Genomic DNA, 20,946 nt, shown 5'->3' on the forward strand with positions numbered 1-20,946 from the left:
GGGCGGGGCCTGCTTCCTGTAGGGCTGGGGCTGGGGCTGGGGCTGCCGGGGCGGGGGGAGATGGGTAGCTGGTGGGGCTGCCGGGAGGCTTGTGGCGTGGGGCTAAGGTGGGAGTGGACGAGGAGACTGCGACCCCAAGGGGAGCAACGTCCGTGCGGTGCCCTCGGATCACCTCAAGGAGGACGCAGGATGCCACTTGGACCGTTTCTGGTGGGCTCTGCACCGGGTCAGGTCGCCATAGCTCCTACCTAGGCCCTGGGAGGTCAGGTGACGCACAAAAGTCACAGGACCCTGGAAATTGTGGAGGAGAATGTCAGGAGACTCTGAAGAGTTGGTGATTGTTTAAGTTAAATTCAGGGAACACTTCCCTCGGCTAGGTGCTGTGCAAGGCATTAGATATACAAGGGTAAATAAAAGACAGCCACTTCCTTTCAGGATCTTGCTGGGCTGAGGATAAACAGTGGCATGGTAAGAGGAAAGATAATGTCCCAATGTCTCCCTGTCACAGGGAGGGAATGCAACAATCAGGCAAGAAATGACTGTGGTCTGCCCCGAAGAGAGAATGCTGGAGATGGAGGGAGAGTGGTCACAGGAAACTGAGAAAATCCTCTTCTGGTTCCTTCTGCTTTATTAGCAAAAGATGCATTAAGATCATCCATGAAGATGGAGGATGGGAGGCAAGGGAGGTTTGAGGAAAAATGGTGAAATCTTTGTCTTGGATATTGTGAAGCAAATTACTAAGAAAATGTGGCAAGATTTCCAGGCAGGACTGAAAGCCCTCTTGGGATGTGTAGTCCTAAATTTAAAATGAAAGCAGTCATCATACTTGGGTATGTTTTGGCTGCTCTGGTGTAGGTAATTAGAAAATTAATTGTAACCGGGGATTCAATTTTACAAGGCAGAAGGAGCAGGGAACAAAGGAGTTAAGTGTCTGCAAAGAAATGTTATTATGGAGGACCATGGAGTTTAAACTTGTGTGACAGGGTATTTAGAGGGATTGTTCTGGTTGTCCTGGAATTGAGCACTTAGGCTATAAAAAGTGTCAGGTAACTGATCATATGTCCCAGTCTGCATGAGAGAACTCTGGTTTTTTTCTGTTATCCTGACCTAACAATTAAGAGTGTCCCTGACAAAATGTCCCTGTTTGGACAATATGTAGTCACACTAAAGTCACTCCACATTATAAAGAGAGCCCCAAACAATTGAGATCGGACACCTCTTCAAGGCTTAGAAGAAATTCTCCCAACTGGCTCTAAGCGGGCGGGCTCTCTGCTGACTTGAGGCATACAGGAGCCTGTGTTTGCTATCAGAGTGGAAATGAGCATAGGGACAAAGTTCTTGGAAGACCTGGCCTGCCATTGGGACTATACATTGGTTATGAGTATGCTGTCTGCTTGAGTAAGCAGTTTGAGTAACCAGTTACAGCTAACTGGAAAGGAGGGTAGGTGTGAAGCAGAGGCACAACCACGGTGAAGGTTTTTGCCATCTCTCACTCTAAGAACTCAGACATGCGCCTCACACAAACTTCATCTTTGGCTGATTTCTATGCCTCACGTGAATGCCTACCAGAGCATCCACAGCAGAGGGGCTCCGGACACCCAGGATGATTTGACCACCCTCTGTCCTGGGCCACCCCAGGGTTTATACAGTGGGCCTGTGTATGAATGGTATAGCCATGGTGGCGGGGATGGAGCTACACGCACACCTTTCAACAAGCCAGATCCGGATAGTGCGTCCACTCCCTCCAGCTGCAGGGCCCAGTGCAATCACTTGGCAAATTGATTTATTCAGACCCAGATACATGTCCTGGGTTTTGGTTTGTCTTCCCTGCCTGCAGAGCCCTGACAAGCATCACTATCCAGTTGCTCCCAGTGTCTTATTTATCATAATGGGATTTCCCGTAATAACACCTGGGACCAGGAACACCCTTAAGAGTGAAAGAGGTGTGACAAAGAGGACAATACAAGATCTACTGATTCTATAATACATCACATACCCAGAAGCTGCCACCCTGAGAGAACATTAGAATGGCCTCTTAAAGGCATAGCTAAGGCTCCATCTTGGAGATAACATTTTTCAGGGTTGGGATGCTCTGCTACGGAATGTAATATGTATTTTGAACCTAATACCAGCATATGGTGCTGCGTGTCTGATAGAGTCCTGTGGTGGGAGAGGATACTCTGCCAGGGAAGAGAAGGTTCATTAAATCTAAAGGCCTCTCCTCATTTGGGCTCCTCATTTAGGCAACAAAAAATGATCCTTATGATCAGGAGGAAATAGAAACAGGGAATACTTTTTCTAGAACTCCGGGCACTCACTAAGGCATCTTTTCCATGCGTGGTGATAACGGTAAATGGTCAATGTGGCAACCCTGGCCTAACAAGGGCATGGCAGTGGGCTCAGACCCCACAGGTACAGAGATCTGGATCACTTCAACAAGCAGGCAACATAGGCCGGCAGAAGTGCTAGGTGAGGCTGAGGGGATTCTAGAATAGGTAATAAAGGGAGAAGATAATGGAATCACTATTGCCTCAGGACCAACTGTAACAGGAGCCCGTAGCTCAACCTATCAATACTTCTGATGTGGGTATGACTTGACCCCAGCATGAGGAATCAGTGACAGAACAAAGTGAATACCACACAGCGTGCAGGGGATAGACAGTAGAAGAGGCCGTCAGAGCCTACCCATATCCCTCTGCTCTCCCCTTTGCTCTCTGAAGGCTGCTTTCCTGGAACACGGTCCCCCTTTTTGCCTCGGGGCTTTCTTCCTGGACACAGGGCAACCTGGAAACACTGGAGAATTCACTGGCCCAGATGCCGGCTTCAGCCAAAGATCGGTAAGGAGTTGGTGTATAACTATCCAGCTGCTTCAATCCTAGGGTACCTCAAAGGCATGTTACCCAGCATATTCCAGAACTTCCCTTGAGACAGAGCTCCAGTGCCCCCAGGAATGCCTTCACAGCACACCTTTGATTGGCTTTCTTCCGTTTCCCTCCTGACTTCCCCACTCCCCTTCTGTGTTTCCTGGTATCATCTCCCAAATTAAATACTAGCCCTTGACACCATATCTCAGAGTCGGCTTCTGGGAGAATCCAGCCAAGATAGTCATTATCATAGACCAAAAACAACTTATACTTATTACAACTCAAATATCTGTGTGTGTTGAATTACAAATCTATTAGGGAAATATATCCTAAGAAAAGGTGATATTTTGTACAGATGCTGTGAATTGTGGGATTTAGCATGACTCTCATTATTCTTTCCTTTATGTCAGAAGACATGTCCAAGTGTTGCCCCAGTGTGCGATAACCCAGCTGTCCCAGGATCGTCCGTGTTAAAACACACAGAAAACATGAGTCAGAGACCTGGCAACAGAGGTTGAAAGGAAATTAAGTTTTCTGTATCCCTGGCAGTGATACCCTGCTTAAAGTGAAACTAAACTCTTTACTTGTCTCCCATTTGGGTCTCAGTGACACACCGTTTCTCGAACTAGGCAATGCTGCCATTACGCTGTATGAATGGCTCTTGAGGATTCATAGATCTTTCCTGGATCAAAAGAATGACAATACTGTATCCCTGAAACAAACACTCAAAAGAGGAGAGAATCTTCTGCTAATACAAAAATTGCTGGTGGTATTTTCTTTCTTTTTTACTTCAATTTCTGGTCTGTATTCTGAAGCCAGCTGACACATATCAATGCAGTATGTGCCGAAGCCGGCAGCAAATAATATCAGTAAACCTGAGATTGCAGTAGCAGCTGCTGAGGCCGTTTGACGTCATCACATGACTTCATGTTTCCAATTCTGCATCAGATTTAGTTTGACCTAGAGAGAAAACACAACTTCGAAGCATGAAGTTCCTTTGATTTCAGTCTTAGGAAATACTATGACAGACAAAGTCCCTATTTTTTAGATTTTTTTTTTACATTAAAAAAATACCTGAAGTGTTTCATACTGCATGGCCTATCAGTTTCTAATGGATCATAGTTTTATAGAATCTAATCCTCAAAGCAACTGGAATTTGCCATATCCTAGTGATGCTGTTTACCAAGGACTGATACTGTTTGGTCTCTCTTATCTTATAGATCTAAGCCCTTTGCTGGGAGATTTTTGTCTTATTCGTTGTTACAGGTACCACAGAGCCTTATATAGCAGGTATTGAATATAATAGTCACCCAATAATAGCGCTAACCATAGTCTATAAATATTATTGTCTATTTGTGTACTTTTCTGTCTCCTTCCGCTAGTATATAAGCTCCTTGAGGGAAGGGACTTTATACTGTGCACATCTGCCTCACACATAGTAGATGCTCAATGAATGTCTAATGAAAACCTAAAACTAAAAATAACAATACCTTATTATAGTAGCAGAGTTGGAGAGATGCCTGCTTCCAGCTATCTATTCCAAAATAGTCTTAATGATCACTTAAAGGCACAAAAGTTGAGCAAAATTTGATATGTAAATCTTGACAATATATGAACATTAGATATGTTTCACCTAATACCAACAAACTTTGTCGTCTTTCCTGGTATCTTTTATGGTTTAAGATCACAAGGACAATCCTCCAAGGTGGTAATAATTACAACTCTGTTGAAGCAGTTCCCAGATTGGGCCAACTGGTTAAGGAAACCCCTTGCATCATTTTTTTTTTACCTTAATGTTGCTATTGTGTAATTCTAGCAAATACCTTTATGTAGATTTTAGCATCTATGTTTCTCATCAGCTCTAGAGCTCCATGTGTGCAAAGTGCTCAAAATAGTCAAATGTCTCCACTCAATTTTACAGCAAAGTAGAGCTCTGTGGTTTTCTGTTTACTTGCTATTTGCATATTTTATTAAGAAAACTGTAAATAAAGCTGGATCTACAGAGGGATATGGTGTTTCAACAGTGTTACTCCAACCATATGGCCATCACTGCTCCCCAGCACAACGATGCAGCTGTGTTTACCACCTGTGTTTATACTGGGGTGCCTCTGGCAGTAGGTTGTATCTGTAGGTGGTCTGGAGATGAGCACAGAAATCGAGGACAGTCACTCACACCAGAGAGATATGAGAGATAATGAACCTGCAGAGACGGACCTGGGTCAGAGTGTGAAAGGACTCGTTTCAGTGGCCAGGGGGTCTTCCTTCCCCGGCAGGCCTGCCCTGCTGCTGCAGAGTGGCCAGGGGCGGTCTAAGTTCTGTGGTTTTCTGTGAATAGGACTTTAGATCTCTTTACGTTCTGAATGAAGAATTTATAACAACATAGGATAACATTTTCATTTACTTTAAATCACTAGAAGGTTGGCATTTTTTGTTTTGGGTTTTGTGTGTGTGTGTGTTTGTGGAGGTTTTTCATCTTTTAAAACTTTCCACTTGAAGTTCCTATATACTTCGGGGGAGTAAGGTCAATCTGCATTTTGTCATTAGTGTCTGCAGTCATAGAAAAGACACAGAAAATGGTACCGTATTCCTAGTTTATTCCACTCACATGGAATTTCCCCTATTAGTTTGGGGCTTAAGGCAGCAGGCCAGCTGGCTTGCCACTTAATACATCGGCTATCAAGGAACATCCCCCCACTGGGAGAAGCAGCACCAGTCACAGTTTCACTTACAGGTAGGGAACCATGTTGCTGGCTTCTGGACTTTTGTATAGGATTCGAAACCTATCGACACTCCTTCATGAAGTCTTCCCTCTTCCCAGGAGTTCAGAAGCCTTGCCTAAAATTTGAGTGCCTGGCTTCAAATCTCATTTCTTCTTGTTCTAAGATGATACAATTTTTATCTGAGTCCCTTCATTACTCGGATAACACCTTGGTTTCCCACAAACCCCCAAAAGATGTTAAATTCCCTAAAGGGAGTTTTCTCTGTTTTCAGTGGATTTCACTGAAAAGTACTTCAGGACTTCACAGTGTTAGCTCAGCTGTGTTCCCCTTGCAGGTATTGAATATGGTTCCTGAAGGTGATTACAAGTATCAATGTGCTGGACGTCCACTAAGCGTGCCCACTGCGACTGTCTCCCGGCTGCTCACAACTGCGTGTCCTGGAGGACTTCTGCCCACCTGCACCTAGCTGCCTTCCATGAGCTCATCTCCAAGCAGCTGCTGGTATTCTACGGCTGGCCAGGATCCCAGGCCAGTCCCTCAACAGGGCAGGGATTTTGGAGCTCTCTTTATTTATACTTTCCATGGTATGAAGGGTACACAAAAATTTAAAAGCCAAAGATAATTTCCAGTTCATACTTTTTTTTTTTAGATTATATTTATTTGTCAGAGAGGGAAAGAGAGAGCGACTGAGCAAGCAGGGGGAGGGGCAGGCAGAGGGAGAAGCAGGCTCCTCTCTGAGGCACTCGATCCCAGGATCCTGGGATCATGACCTGAGCGGAAGGCAGACACTTAGCTGACCGAGCCACCCAGGCGCCCCATTTCCAGTTCATACTTTAGACAACAGTCTGAATGTCTGTTCTTTCTGACTGACCTCTCATAACAAAAGTAATAACATAGAGTATAGCCAATTTATTTGAGTGTGAACTTATTTTTCCACCCCTGGTAGAGTTTAAGCAGTAAAAAACTGAAACAAAAATATCCATGGTTCCTGAAAAATCAACAGTTGCCCGTAGGGCTGTTGGTTGATGATAGATAGATATAGATGGTGTAAATATAGATTAATTATACTGAGAGTCCAGAAACCTACCTTTTGGGCCAAGTCTGATATCCTGATCAGATGTGTTCTTTGAGCTCTTGAGAGTTCCAGTTATCTCATTTTTAAAATAAGGTGGTTGGGTGGGAGAAATTTCAAAGTCCCTTTAAGCTCTCAAATCCCATGACTGCACTTTTCAACAAACAACTATTCTGCAGTGAGTTTTGGCTGAATTGCCGGGCCTTCTCTCTGGCAACTTTATCCGGCCATCTGCATAGGACAGGGCATGTGGGTGGTGTTAGTGGAGTTTTTCCAAATAACTCTGTATGCCATGGTAGTGGATCACACTAATTGTTCCTGCTATCCAATTAAAGGAACTTTCTTCCCCCTCCTAGATACGTCGTTCTTTGAATTTGTTACATATAAGGCAATCCGTTTTCACACTCAGAACTTCTTGGTTGCTTTCTCAGACCTGGAGGCAGATTGTTGGTCCTTTTCTGTTTCTGTAACTTTTCTCTTCTGTGTCCTGAATGACTTCCACACCTCCTCAGCCCTTGCCCTGTGAACTAATTGCTTTACTTCTTTGCTCCTGGCTAGGTTATTGTAGTCCAGAGCCAGACCATAGTGGGCTAGCTGTGAAGTAAAGTAATAAAGAGGAGAATAATGTAATGTTAAATATGTGGGTTGAATTTTCAATTTTGTGTTTTTATTGAATTCTAACTTTTCCATGAAGTACTTCCTTCTAAACATGGCCACACTTTTTTCAGACCCTAGATATGTGGGTCTGTGTTGATTTGCTTTATTATTATGTTTGACATATATTTCACATGATGCATATTCATCCAACTAACATAGATTAGGTCAAATGAATGCCACATATGAATGATAGATTTTAGCCATGCAAATACTTTCTCCCTGATTAAAACAAAACCCAAAAAACAGCTTTTCAGGACTATAGACTTATAAGGATTCCTAACAAAGTTTTATTTAGAACAAATGGCGAACATCTCTCTAATTTGTAACTATAATTTTATCTCAGAAATTTATATACTCTGCTGATTTCAAATTGTGAAAGAAAATTTTAGTGATTGCTGTTCCTTTCACGTCATTTCGTGTTTTAGGTATGTTTAAACATGATTGCTGTTGCCGTTAAGCGGCCTCCTGTTTGTAAGCATGTATTTGTTAAAACACGTTTAGGAAGAAGTTTTCATTCCCTAGGAAAATCAGTTTTGAACCAGAATTTATAAACCGTATTTTCCTTGGTTATCCTGGCTCACTATGAAGTGTCAGTCCTCTTCCCCTGTCCAGTGGAAAAATGACCAGCTATGGTGTGACGAGGCACAATGTTGATTAATATCCAGGAAAAAATATTAAACACCATCTAGTTTTCTAGTGCTTTGCATAAATATGCTGGTAACTGCTGATTGTAAATTTGGCAGCAGGTTTTTTCTGGTAAATAAAATTTCAAGCCAGAAACTATAATGTAAAGTAGAATATCATTCAAAGGAAAAGGGGAATGAAATGTATTGCTATACCAGCCCTTGTCCTTCCTCCCAACCCCCCAATGGGTTTTGGCATGCTGTAAGAGAAATAAAAGATAAATTAATTCTCAAAGAATTTAGAGTGTTCTTCCTGAACAAGACGAGTCAGCTTTCCACATCAAACAAAGAGAGGATCTTTCTGCATTTTTAGTTAATCTTCTATATTTGTAGAATTTGCACATTGCTTTCTTTTCTTCGTTTATAACCCAGTAATTTTTTTTCCTGTAAAGATGTCAGAGTTCCAAAGTCTCCAAATCATATGCGTGTGCCTTTTTATATATCAATTATACCTCAATAGAGGTGTTAATTTTTTTAAATGTTTCAGAAATCTGTGTTTCATCCCAGAGGCAGTGCAATTCTAGAAAGCGTATTCAAAAAAGGTCTATTTTCTACATGAAACTAATTCTCTAACCACTAATTCAGAGAGATCATCTGTACATGTATATTGCAGCAGTTCAGGCTTGTTTTTGCAAATCAACAAATATTGACACAATGCCTCTTATGCTCCAGGCACTGCTGTTTTTTTCTACATGTCCTTTCTTGGTTTCTATAAATTAAGCTGATCTGACATTAAGGCAAAGGCATTATAATTATTTTTTGCAATATTTAGTTTCCAAAAGCAAAATGAGACAATCATATTTTGAATGGTGAGAAGTGCCCAGGTCTTATTTGATAAATATTTACAATTAGGGCTGATACAAATCAATTGCCTAAGAAAATCTGTTAGGGGAAAAACCCTTAACAAATAAGAAAATAGCAGCTAAAACTCTGAAGAATCCATCTTTCCTGCTAGCTTTTCAAGCATACTCTAACACATTTAAATCAGCAAATTTTGAGTAGAACCAAATAAAGGACTGTTCTGTTGGTTAGGTTTATGAGTAAACACAATTATATAAGCAATATTTGGAAGTAGAAATAATCCCAGTCACAAGGCTACTGACACAACTAATCTTTTTACAAAACAAGTGTGAATAAACTCACTACTTTAAAAATGTAAGTGACCCATACACTATTAATCTTTGAATTTTTTTAATGTGAACTTATACGTACTGGAAGAAATATATATTGTAATTCACAACATGTGCGTACATTTACATTGTTGTGACCTCTATTGGAAATATAGAAATACAGGCATTTGTAAGCTTCATATGAGAATAAGTACACAAATATACATTATTACTGCTATTTTTGGAAAATGATAATGACAAATCTTGGAAATATGTTTCAAAACTATATGTACATCCTGATTAGGAATCGAATAACTACACATTAAGCAGTTTTAAATTACCAGAGATGTTATATATTGCATGACAATTAATGAACTTAAATAACTAATTTAGAATACTGACCTTTATAAAGTATTTGCACAGAACTATGGTTCTATGCAACAGCAAATTAACAGCTACCGCAAGTTAACTTCTATAAACTTGAGAGATTTTATATTTTTTAAAGTGGAAGTTAGAACATTTCTCATTGTGGGAGTATTTTAATGAACCACTATTCCAATATGTCTAAGTAAGCACTTTATTTAAAAATATAGCAATATTTAAAAATTTAGCAATTCTGACATATGAATTTATGCTGACTTATCTTTTTAGCATATCTGTAATAATTATTAATACAATTAATATTGCTAATAATATGTATAATTAATAATAGTCTTCAACCGCTGAGAAACACTTGGAAACAAAAACCTTCTTTAATGTATAAAATCTATGGCAGTCTGAGGTGTTAAAATCTCCACCCAGTTTTGGTTACTGACACATCCCACGTTCTTTTCAGGCCATTGTAAACATAACACACACAGAGATCCTAATGGCCAGTCCAGGGAGTGCCCATGCTCCAGGGGCAGTCAGTAGATGGTGACCACAGGAACATTCCAGAAGATGGAAGCAAGCAGTTGCTTTGTGAGTAATGGTAACAACAGATGTCAACTTCTTATTCCCTTTGCATAAATAATTCACCTTAGAAACACAGGGATGGATTATATCCTATGGTTTTTCATTTCCTGAAAAATCACACTTTCATAGTGAGAAGAAAAAATGTTACAAAACCAGAAATGGCCAGCAGCAGGCAAATGAGAATAATTAGCTAACTAATCAAAATTCAAGAGAAGAAAATTAAGTGGAAGTAGACAGAGGAGAAAGTTGAGTCAAGACAGACTGACTGCAGTTTCTTCTTTCCTCCTTCCTTCTCTTCCTCCCTCCCTTCCTCCTTCCTTCCTCCCATTTTCATTTTTGAACAGAACAAATGGCTCTGAGAAAATTAGAAGTCCTTTTTTTTTTTAAACAAGGAACTTCAGTGACATCATTTTAGCTTTCACTCTTGTTTAAGCTAAACACAGTGGCAGATTAAGGCAGACCTCCCCAAACTGCAGAACAATGTCCCTTACTCAAACTCAAGGGGTCTCCTAGTTTCTCTGGGCAAACCTCGCCTGGCAGGTCATCCAAAGGCTTGCAGTGGGGTCAGGCCAGCAATGCCCCCACTACTGCCCCCACTACTGCCAACTACACGCACACACATACACGTACACACTCACACACACTTAAAAAAAGATTGAAAACTTAAACTGAATTTGGAGGTAGCAGCTACTGAAAAAAGTTGGCATGGGGTGAGTCAGGGGCAGTCCCTCTGGAAATCATGGTCCCGATGGTAGGTGTAAGGAACTGCGGGTGGGGAGCAGCTGCAGGGGCTCCGGGCCTTCTGAATGTTTAGATTCCATTTTGTCTTAGCCCCGTTTTCACCCACCTTGTATCAGCCTGTCTCATCAATCACAGTTTAAATATTTATTTTCCCTACATCGCTTTCATCTTTTCTGTAAATTGAGGTTTTCAGCAGAATTCAATGTAAAAAGAATGCTGACAGCAGCATTCTAATTTTTTAAAATTTCTCTGATTAACACATTCCTCTTTTGTGGCTGACCTACTCATCATAGGAAGATTGTAAACTGGTACTTTGCTTTCAACAGCTCTTAAGATCATTTGTGGCCTATGTAACAGGAGAATTGTGTTTGGGAGAATTTGGGCTTCCTAGCCACAAAGCGTCTTCTCTCCCAGTCTTGAAGTGAGTAGACAGTCTACACTGGCAGATCTTTAGGTCTGGAGGTCTGTTAGGCACCTTGTTGTCTTAGTTATACGGCCTCTTTTGCCTCTGTCACAAAGCGTTCAGAAGAACCAGCTTATTTTTTTCAAGAAAAAGAAATCAGGAACCTGGTTTATTTTGCCTTATGCTTCGGATAAACAAATCCAAATCAGGTGAGTTGTCAGTTGTTTACAGCTGACTGTCAGATGTAGAAAACGGATACAGATATCCAATAATTCTATTATCCAACATTGTACATATAACCCAATTTTCTAAGTTGTGAAGTTTCAAGAGCAAGCAAAGAGGAGAAGATAGTTCATACTTAGCTTTTATTTTGTTTTTGTTTTTGTTTTTGTTTTTGCACCCCCATTTGGCAACCTTGTCCCTCTTCAGCTTGCCCTGCCCATAATGTCCCGTCCTCTGTTACATAAATCTTCCAGCCCAGACTTTACATTTCTATTAGGAATAGTTTTGAAATTTTAGGAATTAATTTCTTTCGGGCAATACCTAAATTCAGTTATGAATTATGTCTATGAACAAGTTGTAAAATATACTCTGGAGTTACCCATCTCTACTGAAAGGAAATGGCAGCTCTTTGCTATATTCAGGAAAGGTAAGTCACAAGAAGTGGATTTTGTTCTTGCTTATTCTGTGAAGTACATTTCTTTAAAAAAAAATACTTTAATTTTGCTCTTTGACATCTAGGGGAGAAATCAACAGCCACACTAAAATTATTTAACTCTAGCAAAATGGAAATGATAGAGGGAAATCTTAGAAATGTGTCATTTTTATTTTTTGAAAATTTCTGTACAAATAACAAAACATATCTTTCCCTATATCTGTTCAGATTTAACTACAAAAGGCAAGCTTGCAAATGGACTATTTCCCAGATGGCATTTATTTTCTTAAGGCATAATTTAACATAACAAGACAGACACAATAAGAGGCCCACTACTATGAGAAAAATGATATGGTTGCAAAAATGTGATTTGCTTTTAGCATTTTATTGTCAAATGGGAAGAAAAACTATTGAATAAAATATACTTGAATTTACCACATTAATGTCTGCTAGCCTGTTTTCTAAACCATTCAGAAGAGTGAAGGAGCTGCAATAATCCTATTCTGCACTGAATGAGATATTAAGCACAGCCATCTAAGGTTAAGTATCTTCTTTATTTAAACTGCCATATTATTCCTATTTTTCATATTTGATTCTATTAGTATGTCTGTATTTTTAATACACATAAACTTATTTACCTTTATATCTTTTCTTACTGAATGTAATGTACTTTTTTTAAACAAGTGATCCTCAGAGAATTATTATGAATCTTAATTAAATATGTTGAAAAATACTTCTACAGCTTATGAATGCAAAATGACCATTATTAATTGCACAGCATATCTTATGAGTTTCAAATATATAATCAGTATCACATGGAAAACCATAATTATGTTATTCAGCTCACATATATAAATTCAAAATAAGAACTTCAACTAAGCAATATTTGCACAGTCCAAGCAGATTTGTTTCCTCTTTAATACCTTTACTTGTGAGACAAAATGTGTAAGGAAAAGAAATCCTATTGATGAAGTATAGTGAGGCATTAATAAGTTTGTTCAGCTGAGAAGACAGATACCTGTGTGTACTTATTCTTTATGTGACGACATGACTTAAATGTGATTGTCATTGATTTTTTGACAATTTAATGCTATCTCCAATTTATAAAAAGTAACTTGGAATAGCGATTTAATACCATTAATTACTTGATTAAAATGAACAGATGTCATTTTTTATTTCCCAAATCAGTTGCTCAAACTAAATAGGACAAATGGTTTTTAAGATTTTACTTTAGCTCACAGCCTTGACTACCTTTGCTCTACAGAAATGTCTTAACCATTTTCCTGTTTTGAGGTTAATTGATATACAATTAGTGTGCTCATCTGTTATTATACCAATGGCAGAAATGCTAGAAAGCTCTCAAGATTAAGAAAATAACCTGGACTCAATCCTATTTTAAAAATACAAAACTGGAAATATATTTGTTCTTCAATTGGCACACTTTCAGAGCTGAATTAAAGTAATTGTCTTTAGTAAATAACTCTATTTAACACGCGTGTATGTATTTCAACCATCCTAAATCTTTCTTTTAATGTATTTCATTCAAAACGTATCAGATGTTAAAAATTCACTCCCTCTATATACTATTAGCTCAGAAATGAAAGATGCACACATCCAGGGTGAAATCAAAAGTAAATTTTAAGGTATAAATTCTATAAGCCATGTGTATAAATTTAATTTTTGCCAAAATTGTGTTTTTATACAAATTCACTGAAGTACAGTCCTCTTTGAATGTTAGGCAATACGAAATTTACAGCAGTGGTAGATTATTAGAACAACATGGTATAACATCTTGATAAAATTAAAAATTTCACTGTTAGCCTTCATATTCCTAAAGAAAAAGGCTCATGCAGCACATGCGGGCTGTAATCGGTATGAAACTGCAGTGCTTACAGGATGGTGAAGCAAGTTTTGTTTTTTTGTTTTTTTTAATGTATCAATCGGACAGAAAATTTGAGCCAGTGCATTTTACGAAGATTGAGGCATGGGCAGTCAGTTGTTGAATTTTACCAAGTACTTTTTAATATTACCTCCTATTTATCTTTTCTTTTCCCCAGTAACTGAGCTCATTACCATGCTTTCTCCTTTTCAAGGAGAAAGTAAACTTGTCTTTTCAGTTGCATGAAAAAAACAGACATTTCTGCTCACTTCCCTTTAGTTACAATTTATAAAGGCAGTACTGCAAATTCAAACCGGGGGTACAGTCTTCTTTTGTTGTGTGTCTGCGTGCTGATGGGGACTGGCTTTTCTTCTCATTGTCCTAGTTTGAAATTGAAACGCTGCACTGCTGAGAAAATGCCATGAAAATATAACCCACTGCATTCCAGGAAAATAAATAAGCAAGGCCACCCAAATTTTCAATTAGTGCTCGTGCTGAATGCAGGAAATGGCAAGAGATCCGTCCAAGGCGCCCTAGGCCAGGTCGTGGACACGGAGCAGTGACAGGAAGGCTGGAAAGGGGAACGCAGGCACAGTGTGAGGATGGCTGGTCTCCAAGGAAAACTGCGTGCTAATAGGCTAGTCCCGACTTCCTACAGCAGACCAGTGCGTATTACATCCTGACCAAGGGCACTGCTAAGCTTCAATATTTGGAAGTTTAATGGTGAAGTAACACTTGAAAGTTCTAGTGGCGTTACATATTTTATGTCATAGGCTTATTAAACAATCTCAGTATCCCGCACAGAGTTTTAACCACCGGAAGCAGCAATATTTTGGACTGTGGGTGAAAATTATAAAATCCTTTTGATTTAAAGTGTGAGGGATAAGGATCGATTATTTCCCACTTGGTGGCATTGCTTGCTAACATACCAGAGCCAGCGGGGTCCGTGAGGGGGCGGGAACAACTGGTCAAGAGGGAAAGATGTCTTTCCTCTCCTGAGTCAGCAAGACGAGTACGAATACAGATTTCTAAGAGAGGTAAAATCTATGCTTTAAAAGCCCCTTTGCTTGAGTTGTGTTTTTCGGAAATTCTCAAATCACTAGGTTGAAGGTAATACTTGAAAGCCTGAAGGGAATGATAGAAAACAATGGATTCTTCAGGGACCATGCAGACCCAGACTCCTCCTTTGTCATGCTCTTACTTGCTTTCTGTTTCACTTCTTAGATCTTCACTACAGCACTTGGAGTTCTACAGCTCATCATGTTGAAATTAGTTAAGGAAAAAAGGAAAAAGGGGTTAGTTTTTCAGCAGCATGGCGTTGGTTGAGCTTGCAAAACAGCCCCTATCATTTTGGATGGATTTTATCTGTGTCGTGGATCTAATTGTTGTAGATTTCAAGCTACACTAAACTCTTTGATCACCTTCACATCGCATTGATAAAAAGTAAATCTACACATTTGATTTATTCTAAACCAAGAAGCGAAATAATTGAGGAGCTACTATGGACTACAATTATTAAAAGAAGGAATAAAACACAAGTGATCTCACCAAGCTACAATTATGTGGGCAGGAAGAATGATACGGGTAAGTAGAAGACAAATATCCATCACTCCAGCTGAAGATTAAATGTGAAATTCAAATTATGCTTTGTAGTTATTTAAATAACAATGCTGTGTATTTGTGCTTAATTTAGGATAGCTTTTTAAATGATTATTCATTACCTCACAAAAACAGAGTAAATGGGGACCAAAAACCCACTATTTTTCTTCTCAGCTGATTCCCTTGACTTGAGAGCATTTTCTTGGCAAATCAACTGTTTTGTTAGTTTTGAAAGGCTATCATTTCCTTTTCACAGTAAAATCAGGAATTTCATTTTCATTTTCTTTTTTAATTTTTTAAAAAGATTTTATTTATTTATTTGACAGAGAGAGAGGCAGCGAGAGGGGGAACACAAGCAGGTGGAGTGGGAGAAACAGGCTTCCTGCTGAACAGGGAGCCCGATGCGGGGCTCGATCCCAGAACACTGGGATCATGACCTGAGCCGAAGGCAGATGCCCAACGACTGAGCCACCCAGGGGCCCCAAGGAATTTCATTTTTAGACCATACTGCAGCATTTCCTATAATTGAATTCTAACAGTTTGGGAATGTGTTCTTTACCTAGTTTTCCTATTAAAAAAATAAGGAACAGAAAAAACCCAAACCTCTTTCTTTTTGCAATAGTTTAAAAGTATATTTGCCTTTGGATTTAGTAAGGTAAGCAACTTTCCGCCATAGGGAAATGCAGCCCTGTCCTCTCATAACACATGCTTTCAGTCACAGAGCTCCTAGTTCCTAGGTAAGCAACTTTCCGCCATAGGGAAATGCAGCCCTGTGTCCTCTCATAACATATGCTTTTCAGTCACAGAGCTGCTTTAGGAGGAACCACTGAGGACCTGGAGCATCCCAGCCTTGGCTTTCCAGCTTGCCTTCCGCCCCGCTCTCATGGGCTTTGTTTTTCATTTCTTCTCTTTTTTTTCTCTCCCTTCACCACTGCCTGAGGCTCTCAGCGCTCTCCCATTCTGTCCTTGGAACCTGCTTCCAGAAAATTATCTAGTGAACTTACACAAATGTGTAAGTTATTCATAAGGTGTAACTTCTTTATTGAACAAATGTTTCCAAGCACCATACTTGGTGAGGTCTCTAAGAAATATAAAAATGATACTGGCACTTGTGCTTTGGTTAAGACAACCAAACAAATAACCACAATGCAAGGCTTTTGGCTAAATGGCAGATTTGGAAGGGACCTTGATACCATGTAGACCAAAACTCTGATTTAACAGATGAAGAAGTTAAAGCCTAGGGTCAGACAATTGATGTGATCACTTTTCCATTAAAACTCCATAGGAACCGGCTGGTCTAGTGTTCTTTCTGGATTGCTTCAATATCCAAATCTGTCTCATATGTTGTGGTAGATGAAATTATTGTTTAAAATATTCAGTGCTCCTCCTCCAAGTTTCTCCCTCTGAGGGAATGATACACTCTCAACCCATTAATGTCAGTCTTGACCATAGATCTGTTTTGACAATGCAACAGGCACAAACGTGACCCGTGCCATGTCCAAGAGGAAGCTGAAAAAAACCATTACATGGTCTGCCATCTTTTTTCCCTTTTTGGGGAGGACATCTGCTCTGTTCTGGATAAGAATGGATAGAGTAGAGCCAAAGCCAAGAAAGATGTAATAGGAGCAAGAGAGAGATCTCTGTAGTAAGCTTGAGATTTCAGAGGAATTTGTCATTGCAGCAAAACACAGCCTCAGCCAACTGATACACTCTATTGCTGTCAAAACAGAGATGGCTTGGCCGGTAGTTTTACCCATTCCATTCTGAATAGTTTAACCCTAATCAGGATCATTATATACATCACAATGCTAGTTTTTTGTACTAAGACAAAAAAATGGGTTCATAGAGGGCACACACCTAGGGCTCTGCCCCAGGATTCCACAGATGGTCTCATCTCTTTGGAAGCCAGGCCTGGGTGAGAAAGCACACCCAGAAAATTATGAATCCCACTGTTTAGCTGGGAACTGGGCCCATACACACCTTGAGGTACATTTATTTGACTGAATTTCAGAAACATCAGCTTAGCTGCCAAGAGAGGAAGAAATTCTCCAGGAAAAAGAAGGAAGGTGAACTTTTTTCTCCTTGGTAACTTCAGATGACCTTGACCTGAGCTTTGTGTTCTTGAAGGCAAAAATCAGAAAAACTTGCCATGACATAGGTTACAAAGTGATCTATTTGGAAGATTGTAGGAAAGCAAGCACAGAGCACATTCAGATTAGGGGATCAATAAAATCTTCTTGGAGAAGATGGCTTTTCAGGTAGATTTTGAAGATATAGCAGAAGATATGTTCAGAGATAGCAGGACATGGCGTTTACCCCACGGGTTCATTATGATCAGAAACACTACGGTAGAAAGGCCTGAAGGTTTCAGAAAGTGTGTTGCCACTTCCAGAACAAATCTCAAATTCAAAGAATATTTAGTAGGTTCGAATAAGAGTTTGTTTTGTTTTGTTTTTTGATTAAATGGGAGAGGAGGTTCTGAAATTTGATCTCTTACAGCATTTTGCTGATGTTTTTGGCACTAAATCATGTATTAATTTTATTTCTTTGCTTTCATTTCCTTGTTCTCTACTCTAAACATTGAGCTACTCAAGGGCATGGGTAGTGTTTTTCTGAGCTGTTATCCTGAATCCTTGCATAGTTCTTGATACAAAGGAGCATGTAACCAATATTTATTGAAGAATAAATAAATAAATATTGTTGGCCTCCCCCATTTTTACTTACATGTGGAATATAATGCAATATTTATGAAATGAAGACACTATATGCCTGTTTTTAACATATAGAAAAAAAAGCAGAATCATTGTCATGATTTGCCCAATGTTGACAATGACTTTTCCTGAACAGTGAGTCAAATACATTCTTTCCTTGAAGACTATAATTCACAGCTATGCCATATATCTTCCTATTATATGTAACCAAGTGTGCCTTTATAAATTCACTTGTGACTAAAATTTTTAAAAATTAGAAAAACACCACTATGTCTACTTGTTCTTTGAAATTGATTTGCAAACCACAGCTTTATTTCAGCTCAGTGTTTTAAAATGATAGTCACAACAATCTAAATTTCTCCTCCTGCTTCAGTTCATGCTAGGGTCTTAGTACATTTCTAAGTTATAGAGCTATGATCCTTAGAAGCCTGGAAAGCTATCTGTTGGAAGAATGTGCTCTTCGAGGACATCTCTCTGCTGGCCAATATACAGCTCGTAGGAATTACCAGAGTCATAGTAACATGAAAAAACTACAACAGTTAGGACCCCAAGACTAGGATGTCTAGAGTAATATAGATTTTTAAGAGGTAACAAATGTATTAGCATAAAAATGGCCAGAATTATTAGTATAAACAAAATAAATAGACACTATAGAAATAACTGTCTATTGTTGCTCTCATTGGAGTCAGTGTGGAGTAAACATAAATAGATGGAAAGTGCGCTTTGGAATTCAAAAGACTCATGCTCATATCCTGGTTTTTCCCCGTTTTGCCTTGGGCAAGTGGACCACTCTAACCTTCAGTTTTCTAATGTGCCTGATGGAGATAATGTAACCCCCAACATGACTGTATTTGGACATAGAGCCTTTAAGGAGGTAATGTAAATTAAATGAGGTCATAAGGGTAGAGTCCTAATTCCCAGCATTGTAGTACCTGGCACAAAGCAGCTGCTCCTTAATTATTTGTTTCCTTCTCTTTTTCCAGTGTAAGTAAGTATTTATCATATACTATAAGATGATAAATTATTACTGTTTTTAGTAAATACCAAATACCTATCAAGGTCTTTCTGTGTGCAAAGCACTTGTCAGTACTATTGTACACTGGTACGGTGCTCATTGAGGGTTTTCCTTTTCCTTCCCTGTCCTTAAACCTCCTCCCTCCCACGGTCCTCCAGCTGAAATACAAACCCAAACCATAGTCTGTTTAGAGGTTGTGGCACATGGCCATCTTCAATGTAGCCGTCCACTCTGAATTTAAATTTGTCACCATTTTCCTTAGAGGGAATGAGAGAGAAAATGAATTTAATTTAGTATAAAAAATAAACATTTCTGGGCGCTGGAAATGTCTGTGGTGTTTTAAGAGCTGTTATCATTAATCAGTCAAGCATGTTTACCCATACCCATGATTGCTTATGAAACTGAACCGCACGCACTGGGCCCTTCAATGAGAGATGGCCACCAAAATCTGAGGCTAAGGGTGTATGTTCCCAGTAATTATTATATGCCTTGACTGGCTCATGAACGTAGCCTCTTTCATAGGATGCTTTTCATGGCTAAAAGGTGACATAAAACAGTAGCTCAGAGTATTGCAAAGCACTATTCGTACTACTGCTACCTTGCGATTGAATTTTTGGCCAAGGCATTTTCTTGTGCTTTTTAATAGTTTATCGTATTATAATTTTGAGAGGCAACATCTTCTGCATGAAATCTCCTTATTCTAGTTGTAAAATACCATGGTAATTATTATCATTAGCTAATTCTTAACACACAAAAGGGATTGGCATTTGCCTGGGAAGAGAAGGTCACTCAGGAATGAACTAGACATGGCAAACTTACAGCATCCATAGTCTAACCGTGGAATGGGTGGGAGTCTGGAGTGAGAGAGGAGCTAGAGAACATGTCCCTTGACTGGGCTCCTTCAATGTACAAAAGAAACCTTCCTAGGTTAAGACAAAAGTAAGCCCAACACAGAAAGTATGAAACCTTAAAAATAAGCAGGTTTTCTGTTTAGCACAGAATTTGGCCTAAGTCAGTATTATTATAATTGTTATTTGTGAATTAAGCAACTGGGTGAATTTGGTGTCATTTACTGTGACAGAGAAGATGGGAGGAGGAGCAGGTTTGGGGGAAAATATCAGGAATTCTATTTTGGAAGTTTAACGTTAAGCTTAAGGTGTTCCTTAGATTTTTAAGCCGAGGTGTTGAGCTCAACATAAGAATCTGGAGTTGCAGGGAAGAGGTCAGACCTGAGATATAGATTTGGTCCTGGATGAGCAGGGGTCCTGAATGAGATCATGAGTGTGGAGAGGTTGGGGAAAGGAGGAAAAGCCAGGAGGTGGAGTATAAAGAAAGAGCCTGTGGTGTTGGAGGGAAGTAATACCGCATTTTTTTCTGGGAACTGGTGCTTCAAGAAAAGAAATGTGGTCAGCTGTGGTCGTTCTCACTGAGAATTCAAGGACAGTGGGTTTCGATGCTTGACATGGAATGTGGTAAATGCAGGTAACTGGTGACTTGGACAGGAAGGACTTCAGTGTCAGGTCAGAAGCCCACGTGGAGTGAATCATGGAAAACAGGGAAGCGAGGAAGTACAGACAGCTCAGTAAAAGACAGTATCCAAGGACAGGCTCCAGACCCTTCCTATCCACACTGCCTGGGTCTGTGCAAGCTTGAGTTCTTCCAGACTGGCACTTCTGTGAGGCCCATGGTATTTTCAGTTCCTTCCCAATTCTTCAAGAAGGACCCAGGAGCGCAGGATGGTTCTGTAAACTAGTGAAACAACTGACGTACTCATCTAAATGATGCAGAAATTGGCATGAAAAGATTTCTGGGTGTAATTTGGAGCCAAAGGATTTGGAAGTTAAGGGATACAGTGTCCTAAAACCAATCTAGATCCTAAACCCT

At 39.6% G+C, this 20,946-nt stretch overlaps 1 long non-coding RNA gene across 2 annotated transcripts; it reads left to right on the top strand.

Moving 5' to 3' along the window:
- The first annotated feature begins 94 nt into the window (after window positions 1-94).
- Window positions 95-12,047, top strand: LOC130542213 (uncharacterized). Of its 2 annotated transcripts, XR_008956587.1 has the most exons (3): window positions 95-210; window positions 2,721-2,837; window positions 5,919-12,047. It is a non-coding gene; the product is annotated as an uncharacterized LOC130542213 (long non-coding RNA). The 2 variants fall into 2 exon arrangements; XR_008956586.1 differs by having other exon boundaries at window positions 95-2,837.
- Window positions 12,048-20,946: the final 8,899 nt, after the last annotated feature.

This window comes from Ursus arctos, unplaced genomic scaffold (genome assembly GCF_023065955.2).
Source record: "Ursus arctos isolate Adak ecotype North America unplaced genomic scaffold, UrsArc2.0 scaffold_31, whole genome shotgun sequence".
NCBI lineage: Eukaryota > Metazoa > Chordata > Mammalia > Carnivora > Ursidae > Ursus > Ursus arctos.